Below are 16374 nucleotides of genomic sequence, written 5' to 3' on the forward strand. Positions count from 1 at the left end.
AATGGGTCTTTACAAAATGCCATAATATGGGTTCGGCTGGTTTCTCTGTTTTCGGTTTGAAAAATAGATTGTTTAATAACCCATCAAAGCTACATGTAAACCAAGTAAACAATAGAGCAGATGTTGACTGCTGTCTTGTGCCTCGTAGACATAATTAAAGACAATGAGACACTCACAGAGTCCTATAAGAGAGGACAAAGGCAAACACAAAAATCAGTACAATATAAATGTAAACTACATTTGCCGGGCACCTGCTTTCTTAGTCCAAAATGCTGTCTCATATCTTCTGTGATGAAAAAATTTTGTAACATTCTTTATTTACTTATGTAAATATGTACCTCCTGTCCTCTACTTTTCAGGAAGACAAGACTATAAAAGCTAGTCTTTTCAACTGCGTATTCACCTCAATTTCATTACTGCTAAGACCCTAGACAGTTTCCAGAGACTTTTTTAAATTTTCTCATAAGCATAAATGTGAATAAGAACCAGTTAGCCAAAACTTTCACATTTATAAAAGAAAATTCAAGTCCTAGTTTGAGTGTGGGTCATCTGGGGCTCTATTCACTAGTCGTAGTCACTCATTTCATACATTTTTTAGGAATTCAACCAAACTGACATGTTTCTTTCCTGAAAGCTTCACATATCTTTTTTAAAAGACAGGCACATTTCCTAAAATCAAAATTTCACCTTATACAAAAATAATAATAATAATAATCCTATTGGATAGAATACTTCAAGTATCATTCCAAATTTCTAAATATTCTGTTTTTCCCCCTCAAACTCCTACTCAGATTTCTGTTAGGTTTTCAGTTCCTAGTTCTACAAGGGAAAAAAAATATAACCACATGCAAAATGTAGCACATGATATAATTAAGAGAACGTAAGTACAATAAAAAAAAACAGGGCTTTTCTCTGCAGATATCTTGAAAGAGGCATTGAACATTCAATATACCACTTGATTATATCATTTTTTCCTTCTAATTAGGAAAAAAAAAAAGCTGAGGTTAAAATCTGTTTTCTGTGGCTTACTAGCCAGGAGAAACTTTCCTAGATACAGAATCCTCAATTCCAAAAACAAATGTCCTCACTCATTTTCAAAACAAAGCAGAATTCTTTTTTCTGTGAATAACTGAAGTGTTTTTTTTTTGGGGGGGGTTGTTTTGTTTTAAGCCTCAAAAATCCCATTGTTTAAAGAACACCTGAATTTCCTACTGATTTGTAGCAAATAGTGGTGCTGCCTCTGGTACCTCCCGGCTCCCTTGTCTGTTGTTTTTGATGATACAGAAGGAAGGGGGATTCTAATGTGATCTCGCATCTCTTTATGCTAATAAAATGGTGTCAGCCCATTTTCACTGACAACACCATAAAGCATAAACACCAAATGGGAAACAAATAGGGCTCTGATAACACTGTGAAACGGACCAATCAACCCTGAAGCACCTAAGATAGATTGCACCCCTCCTTCACTCATTCTTTATAGAAAGGCAGTGAAAATGTCCCTAGGTGAATCTGATTACACACACGCGCGCGCGCACACACACACATGCACGCACACATGCGCGCACACGCACACATGATCTCTGAAGCTCAGGAAGGTTGTAAAGCACTGAATTCTTTTGATTTATGGAGCAGCCTGCACTGCATTGAGCAAAACAGCATGGCAAGCCGGGACCCCGCTTCCAGAAATTCCTTTATTAACACGACCAGGCCCCGCAAGTGAACAAAAGCAGTGGTGCGGGGTGTATAAATCATTAATACGGTACCGGGCAGTGACTGCATTTCCTGTGTTAGTTGGAGAGCTCCTCAGCACAACGGGGGTTTGGGGATTGGAATTGGCTGCAGAGAAATGCACTCCATCATTCTCGGAGCAGAAGATTCCCAGTCAGCCCTGCGCTCTCTCCTCTCACCTTCCCCAAGTCTGAAAGCCTCAGTGTGTGTTGCAATTTATTCAACAATATTCCTAATGACTTCAAACTACAATCATGAAAAGCCTCAAAGTTGAAAGACCGTCCAACTCTTTCCCCTTTTGACAAGTTTTCCTTTTAAAAGAAAAGAGCCACGAGGATGCTGTCAAGTGCAGTGGTCTGTCCACAGCGATTGCCCAGCAGAGACCGGGGTAGATGGCAGGGAGCCGCCCCGGAGAAGGGAAGGCTGAGGGGCCAGAGCAGAATCATGTGCATAGGTGTCGGCTCCGGGGCCAGACTGACAGCTGTTACCGGCTCTTCCTCCTTCAAATCTGCATCTAAAAAACGAAACGATTCGCATCTACTCCCTAGAGGCCTTTTGTGGGGGATTAAATGAGGTAACCCATGTAAAAGTGCTTACTAGTGCGCTTGTCACATAAGCACTCCATAAAAGTTATTGATTATTTCATTATTTTAATTATTTTATTATTATCATCATCATTGGAAGGGTGGCTGGATTCTCTCTGGTTACCTAAAACAGGCTTCCACACAGCATCTCTTACTGCTTACCGAGAAGCCTTACTTTTTGAGTGGAACCAAAAGGAGACTTAAAAAGAAAGAAAAGAAAAAAGACTGTTCTCAAGAATCCTGAGTCACATGCTCTAAATGGAGACCCCCAGTGGAAGGTTCTGCCACTGCACCATGAAGGAAAATTTCTCCACTCAACCCTTCCTGGTTTAACTTCTTTCTCATTGCAAATGAGGAATGGGAAAAGGAGGGGGTGGGGGAAGAAAGAAAGAAAGAAAAGAAAAGAAAAGAAAAGAAAAGAAAAGAAAAGAAAAGAAAAGAAGAGAAAAGAAGAGAAGAGAAAAGAAAAGAAGAGAAAAGAAAAGAAGAGAAAAGAAAAGAAAGAAAAGAAAGAAAAGAAAAGAAGAAAAAGAAAAGAAAAGAAAAAAAGAAAAGAAAAGAAAAGAAAGAATAGTTTTATACAGATTATTGGGATGAAAGAGCCTGTCAGAGGGTTTAAGTAGAGACGACAGAGGCAAAGTAAGTTGCTTGCAAGAGGCACCTTTGCTTTTCTAGAAATTCTAGGAGTGGCCCAGAGGAAGACAGATTTAAAACTAGGAGTCCCACACCTTGCTCTTTTGCTTCAGAATAAAGAGGGTGAGTGATCAGATGGCAGTGGGACACGTGCTCCCTGTCACTGGAAAGATGCAGGGTCTGAAAATGCACGTGCCACCAGGACAGGCCATCCTGAGCATGGGACGTTCATCTGGGTACCAGAGCCCAGCACCCAGGTACCATCAGCACCCAGAAGGACTGTAGCAGGCCCCTGCCATATTCAAGCTTATGGGAACAAACTTCAGCGTGTGCCCAAGTCCCCTGCATCACAGAATAATGACATTCTGAATGGAAATAAATGAAGCCCCTGCAGTGTGATTCTGTCAGCTTTTGAAAGTAAATAACTTTGCTTCTGACAAGAGCAAGACAATTTTTATTTTCCCTCCTCCTGTCACAGAGCATTAATTGAGCTGCGCAGGCACATTACATCCACCACCACCAGCAGGACTGACAGTTGACAGGAGGAGGAGGGAGAAGTCACCCAGAACAGGCAGGACGGACCAAAGAACCCAAGGGAGACACCCAGACTCCACGTGTCTGTGCCCCTGCTAGGCCATGGGTGCACCAGTCATGTGGATTTGGAAGAAATGAAAAACAAAAATGTATATTCAGCTTTGATAAACAATGCTACTTTTCTTGAACACAATCATTCATTCGCTCATTCATTTCTTTAACAAACATCTAGTGGCCTGTCACCGTGTCCAGGTAGTGTGCGAAATTTCAAAATCTGTGTCATCCTTAATCTTATAAAGAACAGTATGAAATGGTTATTCCTAGCCTTGTTTCTCTGAAGAAGCAACTAAAGCCCCAAATCAAGTAAAGCACCTTGCCCTTTGCTCAATCCAGGTGGATTAGCTAATTGAATAACACAGTTGGGATTAAGCCCTCAGCTCATGACTTCTATTCTATAAACACTCTAGAGATGCCAATATTTAAACTATGCTTTGGAGGGAACTGACACCAATTGGTTGTAAAAGCATGTAGGTTTCTCCTCTGAATTTTGCAAGACACTTAAGATGGACAGTTGGGTATGGCCAAAAATAGGAAATGTGGAACCTTGCTGTTCATTCTGTTTATAACTGCTGATACTGTTTGCTGTTAATGAAAGACTCATCTTGCGGGGAAGAGATCTCTCGGCTCTCGGCCCTTACCCTTGCACGAGAGCAGAGCTCGCCCCATGCCTGGATTCGGACAGAGTAAGAGAGAGCACAGCTACCGAAGGGAAGAGCAGGGATATCTGCTGTTGTTTTTGATAAGGGGAATCTAGTCCTCGAGGTGAATCCTGGGCAAACATCAAACACCAAAAAAGAAAAGGCTCATTAAGACTAAACCTTTTGTGCGTTTACTCATCAGTACTGGGAAATCTGAGGCACTTAAATCCTACAGCTGCCTGTACTTTGTTCCAGAGCTGCAAAGGGGGAAAAAAAAGTCATTACATCCCTGGGAACACACACTAACCTGAATGCTTTCCACTCTGGCTCCAATTCCTAATTTCGATTCTGTGTGTGTTTAAACACAACGTAAAGAACAGGATCAAAACAGGCTGAGGCTGCTCTCACCTAGAGCCTCAAGAGTTACAGGCCACCACATCCCCTCCACAGCCCTGCACGCTGTCGATGTTAAATGCGCGGTCATCCCCTTCACCTCATCCTCTGACAACTGCCCTGCAAGAGGGGAGCAGGCGACACAAAGCAGATAACTAGAGTCTTGTTCTTTGCAAATGGGTCAGGGAAGGAATGAGCAATTCCAGGCCAGGCGTGACGGGATTCCTAGGAAATCCAATGGACGAAGCCAATGTTTCCCAAAGTGTGGTCCTACATTGACGGCTCACAAGATGGCACGTGGATGAGCAACTCCATGGCGCCTCCATGAGGACAGAGGCCTTTGCTTACTAAGAAAATCTAAAAGAGCAGCTGACACCTAATAGTTCAATGAACACGGACTGAATGAATGAATGTGTGAATAAATAAAATTTCAAAGAACATCGGGGAAAAATAATAACCCAGTTGTGGTTCTATGCCATTTATTTATTTATCTATTTCTTTCTTTATTTTTGGTTTGGCCAAGTCTTTTAGGCTCAAAATGTAAGTTAATTTTAAAAATATTAAGTGGATACTTGATCATCTGAAGTGATCTGTGGATGAGTGGATTGGTAAAAATTCGGAAGGGAATACTTAAATGCCGGGAATCTGAGAAACACTGGACCAGGTTTACTATTTTCAGTGTAAGAAGCCCACTGTTGTAAGCACCTCAATGAGGTTTTACTGATAGGCCTCTCGGTGTGAGGTCTTCCTTATGGCTTCCACCAAAACTCTCTCTCCACCTCTGACCCACAAAGGTGTTTCCAAATGTTCCATGGGTTTCTCCACAACTCAGGAGTGGTTTCCTCTTATCTAGTCAAAAGCCATTCATTTCTATCCTTCTCCTTCCCACTCCCCTCATTTCAATATGGCCCCGGAGGATAACAGAAAGCCTGTGCTCTATCCACAGAGGCTGACACACCAGTACACGACCCACTTCCACCACGAACTGCCTCCCTATGCCTCTTGGCTCACGCACGCTCTTTTGCTCCTGCAGCTTCTGCACGTGCCCTTCCCCACCCCTGGAACACCCTTCTCAACACACGACCCCCCTAATGCTGTCTTATCCTCAGCTCAGGAGAATCATCACCTCTTTCCTGAGATCCCTACTGGCCCACCCATCAGAAAAATCCAACAGCCAATACCCCCTCCCCTTATGTTTAACCCACCACCCTGTTTGTTTCCTGCAGCGCACTCTCCACTATCTGAAAATGCACTCTTGATTCACTTCACTTTTGTATCATTTATTCTTCTTTCAGTGGAACGCCTGCTCCACTCTGGCAAGGACCTTTCCTAACTGATTTGCTGCAATATTCTCAATGCCTGGCAAAAATGTTTTGTGTGGCCAAATGAAAGAATGAATACAAGGACTGAACGTGTCATCATATGGATCTGTGGAAAGCAGTGGCAATCACTGCCTGCCCTTGCTTTAAGGTCTCTATCAAATCCAAATGTACACATGCATTCCTTCCTTCCTACCTTTATTTTTTCCTGGAACAACTACTATGTATTAGGCTTACTCTAGGCATTGTGGGTAGAGTGACAGAATGGAGAAGTGTCTGCCATCATGCTGCCTATAGTCTAACAGGTCAGAAAAAGCATAGCAAAAGTGCTCTGGAAGTATCTGGTGCCGAACAAATACAAGAAATGTAAATTAACAAGAGAGGAATTAGAAGTGGGATCCTAAGCAAGAGAATGGAGTCATCTGCTTTTTCTCAGCCAGGACCAATGAGTCAGGGCCACAATATGCCGGAAGATCAGAATTAGCGGTGAAACCCCTTTCCCCAAACCCTGCCAGGAGCCAGAAAGTTCCACCCATAGAAGTTCTTTCCCACTTCTATGCCAGGCCCAGGGATTGGATTGGGGATCCTTCGCAAAGTCCCTTCTCTGAGTTTCTCCCTGCAGGGGCAGCCTACAGGTTCACTGCTCATTTCTCCAGCTCGCTTGCACTCAGCGTGGTTGAAGGGCCGGGGCCAGGGCCCTCCTGAGCTATTGTGCCTGCGAGCTGACCCTGTCTGACACAGCCTCTCTCAATGGGGCCAGCGCATCATGCAGACAGCCACAGGCCAGTGCTCAGCCGGGGAAAGTTCTCTCAGGGAGCTCCCGGAAATAGGAAACTTTATTGATGAATGGAACTTTCTTTGCTTTTCTTAATTGAATTAAACAGCACACTGGGACACCTCTCCTCGTCCATTAAAAAGGTCTCTGCAGATGGGGCAATTACGCCCACGCTTTGTCAGCTCTGCCTCATTCACGGGATGACATCTCCTGCGCATCACCCAGCCCCCTTAGGCACCGACGCACCAACCTGATTTTGTTTACAATGCTGCAATTTCTTTCTCTTCCAGAAGACTATTATTTGCCTGACAAACTACACTGTTTTTTCCCAGCCAATATGAATAAACAAGCATTATGTTTCCTCTTGGGGCAGAGAGCCTGGTTAAATGAATCAGAAAACCCTAAAAAAGATTGTCTCCCCTCAGTCCATCAGCTACCGGACAATTACTCAAGGGCCAGCTGTAAGGAAAACAGATGGCGCGTGAGCGCTAATAACGCGGGCTTCCTCCACTCGGCAAAGGCAGCAAAGCAGCCGCTTGTATGTTCTCACACGGAAACCGCCGCGAAATGGCAGGCAGAGCTGCCGAATGGCGCAGGACTCGGGCTGCGGGCTAGCAGATGCTTACAATTTCCACTAGCGAATGTCGGATTAAATCATCTTGAGGCAGAGGCGACCCAAGTAACCCTGAAGCCAATGCCCCCCCCCCCATCCCCACAGGTTCCCCAATGGGAGAAGCACAGGAGGAACGCCAGCCAGCCCACCTGAGAGGCTGGCCTTCCCAGGCTAATGAGAGCCCCCACAGTTCAGGCCTTCTCTCCTTTGTGGGAAAAATCCGGGAAATGAGGAGAATTGGTTCACTTGCCAAGTTACGACATAGGATCTCTCCGGAAAGAGACATAGGGACCTATGTTCTATCAGACAGTCACCCAGGCCTAGAAGTGTGCTCATTCCAGCCACTTAAATTCCTTAAACAATTCAGACATGAAGATAATCTATCCTAATTCTTTTCTGCGTTATTGACACTATTGACTACCCCCAATCCACAGCACAATCTAATAAATCAACAAGGGATTAAGCCGAGAAGAAAGAAGGTGATAAAATGCCATTTGGCCCCCTATAAATCATCAGACAGAGCAGCGCGAGGTAAGTAACTGGAATGAGAATTGAACTTTTCCACAAAGCCATAATTGTTATGGCCCACCTAATGTTTCCCAAATTTATAACCGTGGCTGGTGCAAGGGGGCCGTCCCCCCTCCTCCAGCCTTACTCCCAGAGCCCACCTTCCCTGTGACTCTGCTCTGAGAACCACTTTCTAATTAAAGACAGAAAGGGTTGATATGCAGGTTTCAGTTCAATTGCTTTCGATCTGAAGATGTCCACAGTGAGCAATGGCTTCATTTACTAGGAATTACCCTTTGTACAAACCACTTCACTATTTAAAACAAACCACATGGATCATCATTAAGTGGGAAAAATTACCAATCTTCGGATATTGACAATGGCATGGCCCACTTTAAAGGCCCTTTCCCCCTCCTTTCACTGTGGATTTTAAGCATTTGACTTGTTTTTAAATTTAGGCTGATACAAAGGTTCTGAGTGAATAAGATTTGACAGATGAGAAGCTTTCTTTGAACAGGACTGGGAGACACTGATGGTGGTGCAGTAATGGGGAAAACTAAGTTAATATGTTACTTATCCTCTTTCAGGGAGTTAGAACTCAGCGTGAATCACAGCACTGGAGGAGATCTGACACGCACCATGCATCAGAAAACAAACCTTGTCCGCTCTGTCCATAGCCTTGCCATACCCCACCATGTGATGGACCCTCTCTGGTGTGGTTCCCTTTGACTTAGGATGGGAAAGCATCTCTAGAGTTCTGTGGTGTGTGTGGGGGGCTGTTTTCTGTTTCTCCGTGAAAAACAAAACACATTCTCTTTTGACCCAGCTTGTAGAAACCTCCCAGATTTGGAATCTGTATTCAGAATTTCCCCTCAAAGCAAGGGTGATTAAATGGGTACCTGCTTTGGAACTCTGGGAAGATTCCGTAGTGAGTATATGTGGGCTTGCAGTTCTCTCACATGGGAGAAGATTTGCCATCAAAGGAGACACCCAAGAAAGCCACTGCAGTGTATCAAGAATGGAGACTGAAGCAGGGACTTTCTGTGGACAGAAGACTGAAGCCAGATGCTCTAGACCTTACCTGTCCCTTCCATCGGAGAATGGTCTACAAGCACGACATAGATGCTACACACTAGAGGGAGGTGGGTGTGTAGATACCCATGTGTACCTAGTATACATATGAACATGACGGCATCGCTGGATTTGATATCTATCCCATCTCGCAATTCCAAACTGTAGTGCCATCTCCGATGTTAAGAGAGAGGGGAAAGATTAAAAAAAAAAAGAAAGAAAGAAATCTTAACTGTATGGAAATATCTATCTAAAGCAGAGTTACTAGGGAATATAAACAAATGAAAGGAATCAGTCAAAGAATTTAAACACTGCAGTTGCCTCTTCTTTGGTCTGAATAAATAAGTTTTGTGGCAAAAGGGTTATGTCATTCCCACTTGGTCATTCGCAGTAGACTCAGGTGTTGGGGTAGCCCAACTGATTTTTGCTTTTATGAATTGTCTCAGGAACATATCTGGGAGAGCGTAGGAAGAAAGGCTGGATGTCATGGCCGAGTCAAAGAAAGCAAATGATGAAGAGGTTTTCCTTAGATATTAGATGAGAAATAAGTGCTGTATGAACTTCATTCCGGGAGAACATTTCAGTGAAGCCCCGGTGGCCCCTGATCAGAGGGTGTGCATTTATAAAACAGAATGATAAAGCGTCCGAAATAAGATCGTTGTGTTTTAATTATTTTCTTATGTAATTGGTGATCTGAAATGACAAAGACTCCTGAAAGAGGTTTACTTCTAAATAATAAAATGTTTCTAATGACGGTGTTATTTATCAGAGATGTTACCCGATTCATCCATTTGATCAGCATACTCTGAGAGTACACATTAGCCCTCTGATCATCAAAATTAAATAGAGATGCAATCTCTAGCCATAGAGATAGCTACAGATTAACAGCAGAGAGGAAATATAGTGGCGATGTATGGATAGAAGATGTATAGATGTATCAGTAAGTGCTCTGTGGAGACTGAAGTGAACTAGTTCACACCCTTGATCAGCCAATTGTCTGGACTGCTACATAAAAGCAATGACAGGGGACTTCTACACAAACATGGCAGCACCGGGTAGCAGAGATGACCTGAACGTATGGCTCTCCCACCCTGACCATGAGCCTTAGGCAGGGTGGGAGGTGTGGCTGGAAAACCAATTCTCAAACAGACAGGCAAAAATAATCGTCTGCCTGTACTATACTTTAGGCATTTAGTGAAACTCAGAAAAAATACATACGTACACACACACACACACACACACACACACACGCACGCACACACGCACACTACATTCTGATGCTGTGTCACAGCATCCTCTTATCAACACTTTCACTGAAAGCTTTACAAGCCCTTTCTGGGACGGGGGGTGCATCCCAAAGCACATTTCGGAACCCACCTCCATCTATCTTCATATGGAACCACGATGCTGCTTTAGTCACTTCTAAATATTTGTTATGGCTGCCAACATTCCCTTTGAGCCTCCCCTTGCCAGGGCAGGAGTGTTTTCCCTCCTAGAAGAGACTGCTTGGCGGATGCTGAGGACGTCTGCATTTATCCCATAGACTTGTCCTTTTCATGGCAAGAATAACCTCTCACTCAAACTCACTGCCTTCTATCCTAAGTTGTGCCTAAATGAGCAAGCTAATTTAACAATCTGGAAGGATGAAACATCAATTTATTAAAAAGAATAATGCACAAAGAAACAGTGAGAACACTGAATACCTATAGCACTGTACTTGTTAAGTAGTGCTGTTCAAATTAATTAATAAATAACATGAAAGAAGTGAATAGAGGAGGCAAAAGATCAACTCACATTAATAATTTGATTAAATTCAACTGAGGCTTAGCATCTGTAGAAATGCTCATTAGGATACTCTTCTGGTGGGTAACTGGTGTAACACACACACACACACACACACACACAGAGGCATTCACAGCAAAGGTACAGAGATGGTAGAAACAGATGAGTCAAATAATATGTTACCAACAGGCTCTTGGGAGATGTTTTCTGGCATAATTTACTTAATGAGAAATGGAATAAAACAATATTTAAAAGGATAAACCAATTTGTTCCTAAGATATTAAAACAACAAAAAGAAAAGGCTGTTCTCAAAAAGACTTCCAACAGGAAATACGCCTTAGAAACATTTTCTGGAGGCAACCAACTTGATAACAAATTACTCAAATGTTCAAAACAGCATTTTGACATTTTATGAATACATATATTCCTACAACACAGATTGAAATTTGAGGGTCTTTGGAGAAGGAGGCCCCTCTGAACACTTGTAAAGGAAGTTTTGTCAGTTACAACTACACACAGTTAACAAATGGTACTCTTGAAGGGAGTCAATAGAAATACAGATAAAATGACTACAATCACTGTTAACTCTTCACAGAGCAGAATGGTGATCCCGGGAAGGCAACAGGATTCTACCTGCGTGATAAAATCTTTCTAACCCTGCCAGTTCACAGGGACAGCCTCTGCCCAGAGACAGAGAGCTGGGCTTGTCCCTCCACCAGGCGATGTGGAGCTGCTTCCCAAGCCCAGCAACCAACTTAGGCAGCAGCCCTACTAGTAAAGAGGGAGAGACAGCGAAGGTCCGAGGGAAACACCCAGAAAAAGACTCAGAGAAACACGATGAAAGATTCTGATATACACACAGAATGAAAAATAAAACAAACACAGAATCCTTCAATAAGACCATTAAGGGGGAGTGGAGGAGGGGAGGGGGAAAAAAAAGCCTTTACACATGCCAACAAAGACAGCATCCTAAACCGCTGCCTTCATCACAGCATGGCCAGTGAGTTTGGAGGCAGATTCCAGGGCTGACACGCTCCAGAAACCCAAAGGCTCAGATCCCAAGCGGACTGAATAAAGCACAATCCAGACAAACTTAAGAAAACAAAAATACTGAGCACACACACATACATACATGTCTTTTCACTCCCTATTAAAACAGCTAAATTAAAACTCCAGGCATGCGAGTGTCTCCACAAAGATCCAAACTCTTAGCATCAAAGGGGTCTCGGACTCAGGTCCTCAACGGACGCAGACGCAAGAGAGATGCAAGTAAAGAAAATGCAGTTTGCAATTTTAAACTCCCGGCACCCAGGCTCAGAATCAGGCATTCAAAGTATTCAGAGAGGCGCAAAAACAGCGGGGCGCGGGGATTCTGAGCTCTGCAGAGAACTAGGCGCCTGGATCCACCCCTCCCGTCCGAAAGCACAAGCCCCCTCCCCAACCCGCTCCAGGGTCCAGAGCGCAGCCCAGCGATGCGGGTACCCAGTCCGCGGAGCCTGAGCTCCGGAGGCAGCCACCGAGGGAAGAGCGCGCCTTACCTGCTGTAAGTACATAAAAGTCAAGGCACACGAGAGCTGGGGACACATGCCCACGTTGGGGAGCGCCACGCAGGTGGCCCCCGTCAGAGGATGCTGCATCGTGTCTCTCTGGCGCCCGCCGAGCACGAGTGGGGACGCTCGCATGCAATCACTCCGCTCTTTGCCTGGTCGCTACAATTTTTTTTTTTTCCTTTTTAATTTTGCTGATTATCTAAGTCAAAACCCGGTGGCCGTCCCTCCTCTTCTCTCTCTCTTTCTCTCTCTCCCTCCCCCCCGCCGCACCCGGCGCGCGCCAGTCCCTCCTCGCTGGCTTCCTTCCCTTCGGGTTTGCTAGATCGTGGCGTTCATCTGCCTCCAACTAAGACACTCGAGAGGGCCAGGAAACTATTTTGTTGCCTTCGTGGTTGTACCCTTTTCCCGGTTTGTTGGGCCTGCTTTCTGATGCCCCACAAAGTGGACGGTGCCCCCACCCCACGCCCCCCCACCCCCGTGAAGATGACAAGAACAGGCAAAGGCAACTTGTAGGGAAGGGGGAGGGGGTGGATGCCCTCCTGTAGATGCTGGGGGGGGTGGGGGGAGAAAGCTAAGGGCGAGAGAGAGGGAGGGGAGAAAGGAGAGAGAGACAGAGGGAGAGAGAGAGAGAGAGAGAGAGAGAGAGAGAGAGATTTTGACTCACACTGAGGCTCACTCCGTTGGTGCTGATGCTGCGTGCCTCCTCATTTGTCAAATGGGTCCAGGGGCAGGGTTGGGTTTTTTTTTTTCCCCTCCCCTCTGCCTTTTTTTTTTTTTTTCCCCTCTAAAACGACTCACCAAAATTCAAATTGTGTCTGCTAAAAATCTCCGCGGGGAGGGTGAGGAAGCGAGAGAGCGCCCCACATCGCCAGCATCAGGGCGAGGGGGACAATTAATGCGATTGCCCAGCTGGGACCCAGACTCTTAGATTTTGGTAGCGGTTTGTTTGCCCGACTCCTTGGCAAATAAACACAGAAATGGGATTCCCCCTCGAAAGAGTGCTGAGACGACGCCAGGGGCTGGGGGCACGGGGAGCTGGGGGCTGCAGCGCCCTAGGCAGGGCGGGTTCTGGGGTCCCCCACCCCCAGCAGAATGGCGAGGCAGGGATGCCCCCCCAGGCTTTGGGGCGCAGCTTTCGCTCTGCGCCTTGCCTTGGCTGTGCAGGCAGCGGCTAGCACTGGAACCAGCCTGAGCCGCTGAATGGGGAAACCGCCCTGGCTGGCATGGAAGTCAAGCCTGTTGGACTAACTAACACGCCAGCCCCCGGTGAATGCAAGGGGGCTTCTCCAGCCCAGAATCCTTGCTCTTCTCAAATTATAAATGCACAGGGTGGGGAAGTCCGTGTCTGATAAGCCATTACTCTGTGGGCTGCAGCGGGCAAATTACAATGGTTTATTTATTTTATTTTTTCTTGCCTGGCCAGCCCTCCTTGGCCAAATTAGCATTCCGCTCTTGCAGAGGGTTCTCCCCCTTCCCTTTATTTTATGAAGTAATAATTATTCATTAGTAGATTTCGTTAGTCTTTATGCAATAAAATAGGATGTGATCTGCAAATCAAAAGAAAATATTAAGACTCTAACGCATCGTTGGTCCCCACAGAAAAAAAAAAAAAAAACACATTCTTGGCAGCAGTAAAATCATGATCAGGAATAGTAGCCATATTTTTTGAAATAGATTTTGACCCAGTGATTGAATTTTCTTTTTATTTTTCAGAGCAAGAAGCTGTCTGAACATCATCTTTTTTGATTCTTGAGTTGCCTGCAAGAAACCTGGCTGGGGGCTTGCCACTGGCCTGCAGGGTAGAGCACACCCTGAGAGGTATGAGAGCACCCCAGGAAGGAACACCTCAGGCAGGACCAGGGGATGGCCTCAGGGGGACATCCCTGCTGACCCCTCCGTGGGGCTCACGGAGCCACTCTCAGCCAAAGTACAGCTTCTGAACTGAGCCATCAGCTTGAAAGGCATAACTCACTTTGCAGGCTAATCAAAATGCTTTCTGAAGAAAGGGAAATTAATTATTCCACGGCTCTATTTTTTGTTGTTCTGTTTTGAAACGCCATCGATAACTGTGAAGTCTTTGCTATGCCAACACTAGGCCCCGGCCAGCCTTTCTCCTTCTATTCACTTTGCAAAACCAGTCCCTCCAACACCGCAGGACTCACACAGTCCATCAATTTAGAGGGGGCACGCTAGCATGTTTTACCCAAAGCAGAAGTTGCTATGGGGGTTGGGGGCTTCCGGTTGGTATTTTATGCTGCTGGGTTTGGAGGCAGTGTTTAGTTTGAAAAATCCTTGCTATATGTTGTCTAACAAATCACATTCTCTGGACAAGGTCTGATTCACAAATAAACTGTTTCACTCTTTTCTTTCTTTTTTTACTTTCAGCCTTTTATTTATTTTTTATTTTGCAATTCACAAAATCAAAGAGAAAGCCACTCCACAAAACATACATGGAATAAAAGGTCAGAGATTCTGCCTTTCACTCCCCACTCTCTCCTTCCCATGCTTTCCAGCTTGCTGTACTGACAGGGGTTCACCCTTCTTTCCTGATTTTTTTTTCTTGCCGGCATTGGAAAAGCTTGAAAATGCCCCAAGAAGAAGACAGAATTTTCCCTTCAGCTCATTTTCATAAGAAACATGATAAATAATACATGGCACTTTAATAAGACCTTATCTGAATGGCTTAATGAAAAACAAATACATTATGTAAAGAACCAATAACTGTTCTCGGCTGCCCTGAGCCAACACTGGTTTTCCGCTCCGTTTTCTCTCCAAAGTTGCAAACCCTCAGTGATGATTGGATTCCTACGGACCCATTTTGCAATAATGGCTCAGACTTCTCCTTAAACCTAGGTCTTCCCAGTCAGGCACACTGGAAGTCTGCAGAATGAATCATTGGAATCCAGACCTTCTAAATTCACCTCAAAATGATATGGAGCCGTTCTCTGGATGACCGAGTCTGAACGTCCCTGCACGAGTGCATGCAAACAGCACGGTACACAGACACAAGCACACCCCTGCACACCCCCAAAATGGCAACTGCACAAAGGAGCAGTCGGGAAAGATTTCACAGCTAATATCAGTGCATGTTAATCAGGAAGAGAGCATCCAATGACCCTAAATCAAAAGGTAATGCCGTATCTGCAAATACCGCTCACTTGATGACAAAATTCTGCCAGCCTTTCCAGCAGCATCTGGGGAGGCTGAATTTGAATTCCATCTCAACAGAGACTGGGAAAGAGCCACATTGATGCCACTAGCCCCAAATGATTCTTCCACATCAATAAATGGGAGAAGTGGGGAAAGAAAATACTCTTCTGTCTCTACAAAGAATCCCTGGGCACTCCATATCGCTAGGGTGGAGTTAGTGCATGCACATTCAAGGGCCACCCTCCTGCCTTTCAGCTACAAGGACCCTTAACTGAATGGTCACACATCCCCTGTAGGAAGCAGAGAGTACTGGAAAACCAGCAAGGAACAATGCCATCTTCAAATGGAAGTTCCTTAGGCAGAAGACAGCTGTGCAAGTTTTAATTTGACCCACACAACAGTGTTTGTAACTTTTTCCTTCCCTCAAATCTGCCAGCTATTTAAAAGAATAAAAGAAATCACTTTGGTTTTTACTCGCTTCCATAAATCTTTATTGTCACTTCCTAAGGCTGTGAAAAGAGCAGGCATTTCACTAAAGTGGGATCTTCTATGGCGGTTTTCATGCCCCAGAGCAAGAAAAATTCCGGTTAGACAAAAGTAAGACTTCTTGATCTTAAATGTAATTATCTGTGCTGGGGTTAGCTTCCTGACAATGTCCAGGAGTGGCCCAGAAGTATTTTATTCTCACTTCCACATTTTGATAGGGGCAGCTCCCTAGTCCAATCCTCAGTAAGGTGAGAATTAAAGTATCTGCAGAAAACCTTATCTCTGTCACAAGCACTTTGAGTCACCTACTTGTTCAAATACTTGGAGGACATTTAGTGTTGACTGCATTCCAGGCCGTGTTCTAGCCAGTTTTTTCATCTGTAAAATGGGGCTAATAATAGCTCCCTCACAGAATTGCAGTGAGGCTCAGAGTTTTTTTCTTCCCTAATTCATGGACCATCACAATAAAAATTTAAAAACAGTGGAGAGAGTGCATGAAATTAACAAAAACTGTTTGCCAAGTTAGTACACACACACACACACACACACAC

The 16374-nt window shown here is 44.7% G+C and overlaps 1 protein-coding gene across 12 annotated transcripts in view; it reads right to left on the reverse strand.

Annotated features, from left to right (window-relative positions):
* RBFOX1 (RNA binding fox-1 homolog 1) overlaps positions 1-16374 on the reverse strand; it is a 1395365-nt gene that overhangs the window by 345016 nt on the left and 1033975 nt on the right. The window lies entirely within an intron of this gene.

The sequence above is a fragment of the Ursus americanus genome, chromosome 2 (genome assembly GCF_024610735.1).
Source record: "Ursus americanus isolate L20-20 chromosome 2, mUrsAme1.1.p, whole genome shotgun sequence".
NCBI classification, from domain to species: Eukaryota; Metazoa; Chordata; class Mammalia; order Carnivora; family Ursidae; genus Ursus; species Ursus americanus.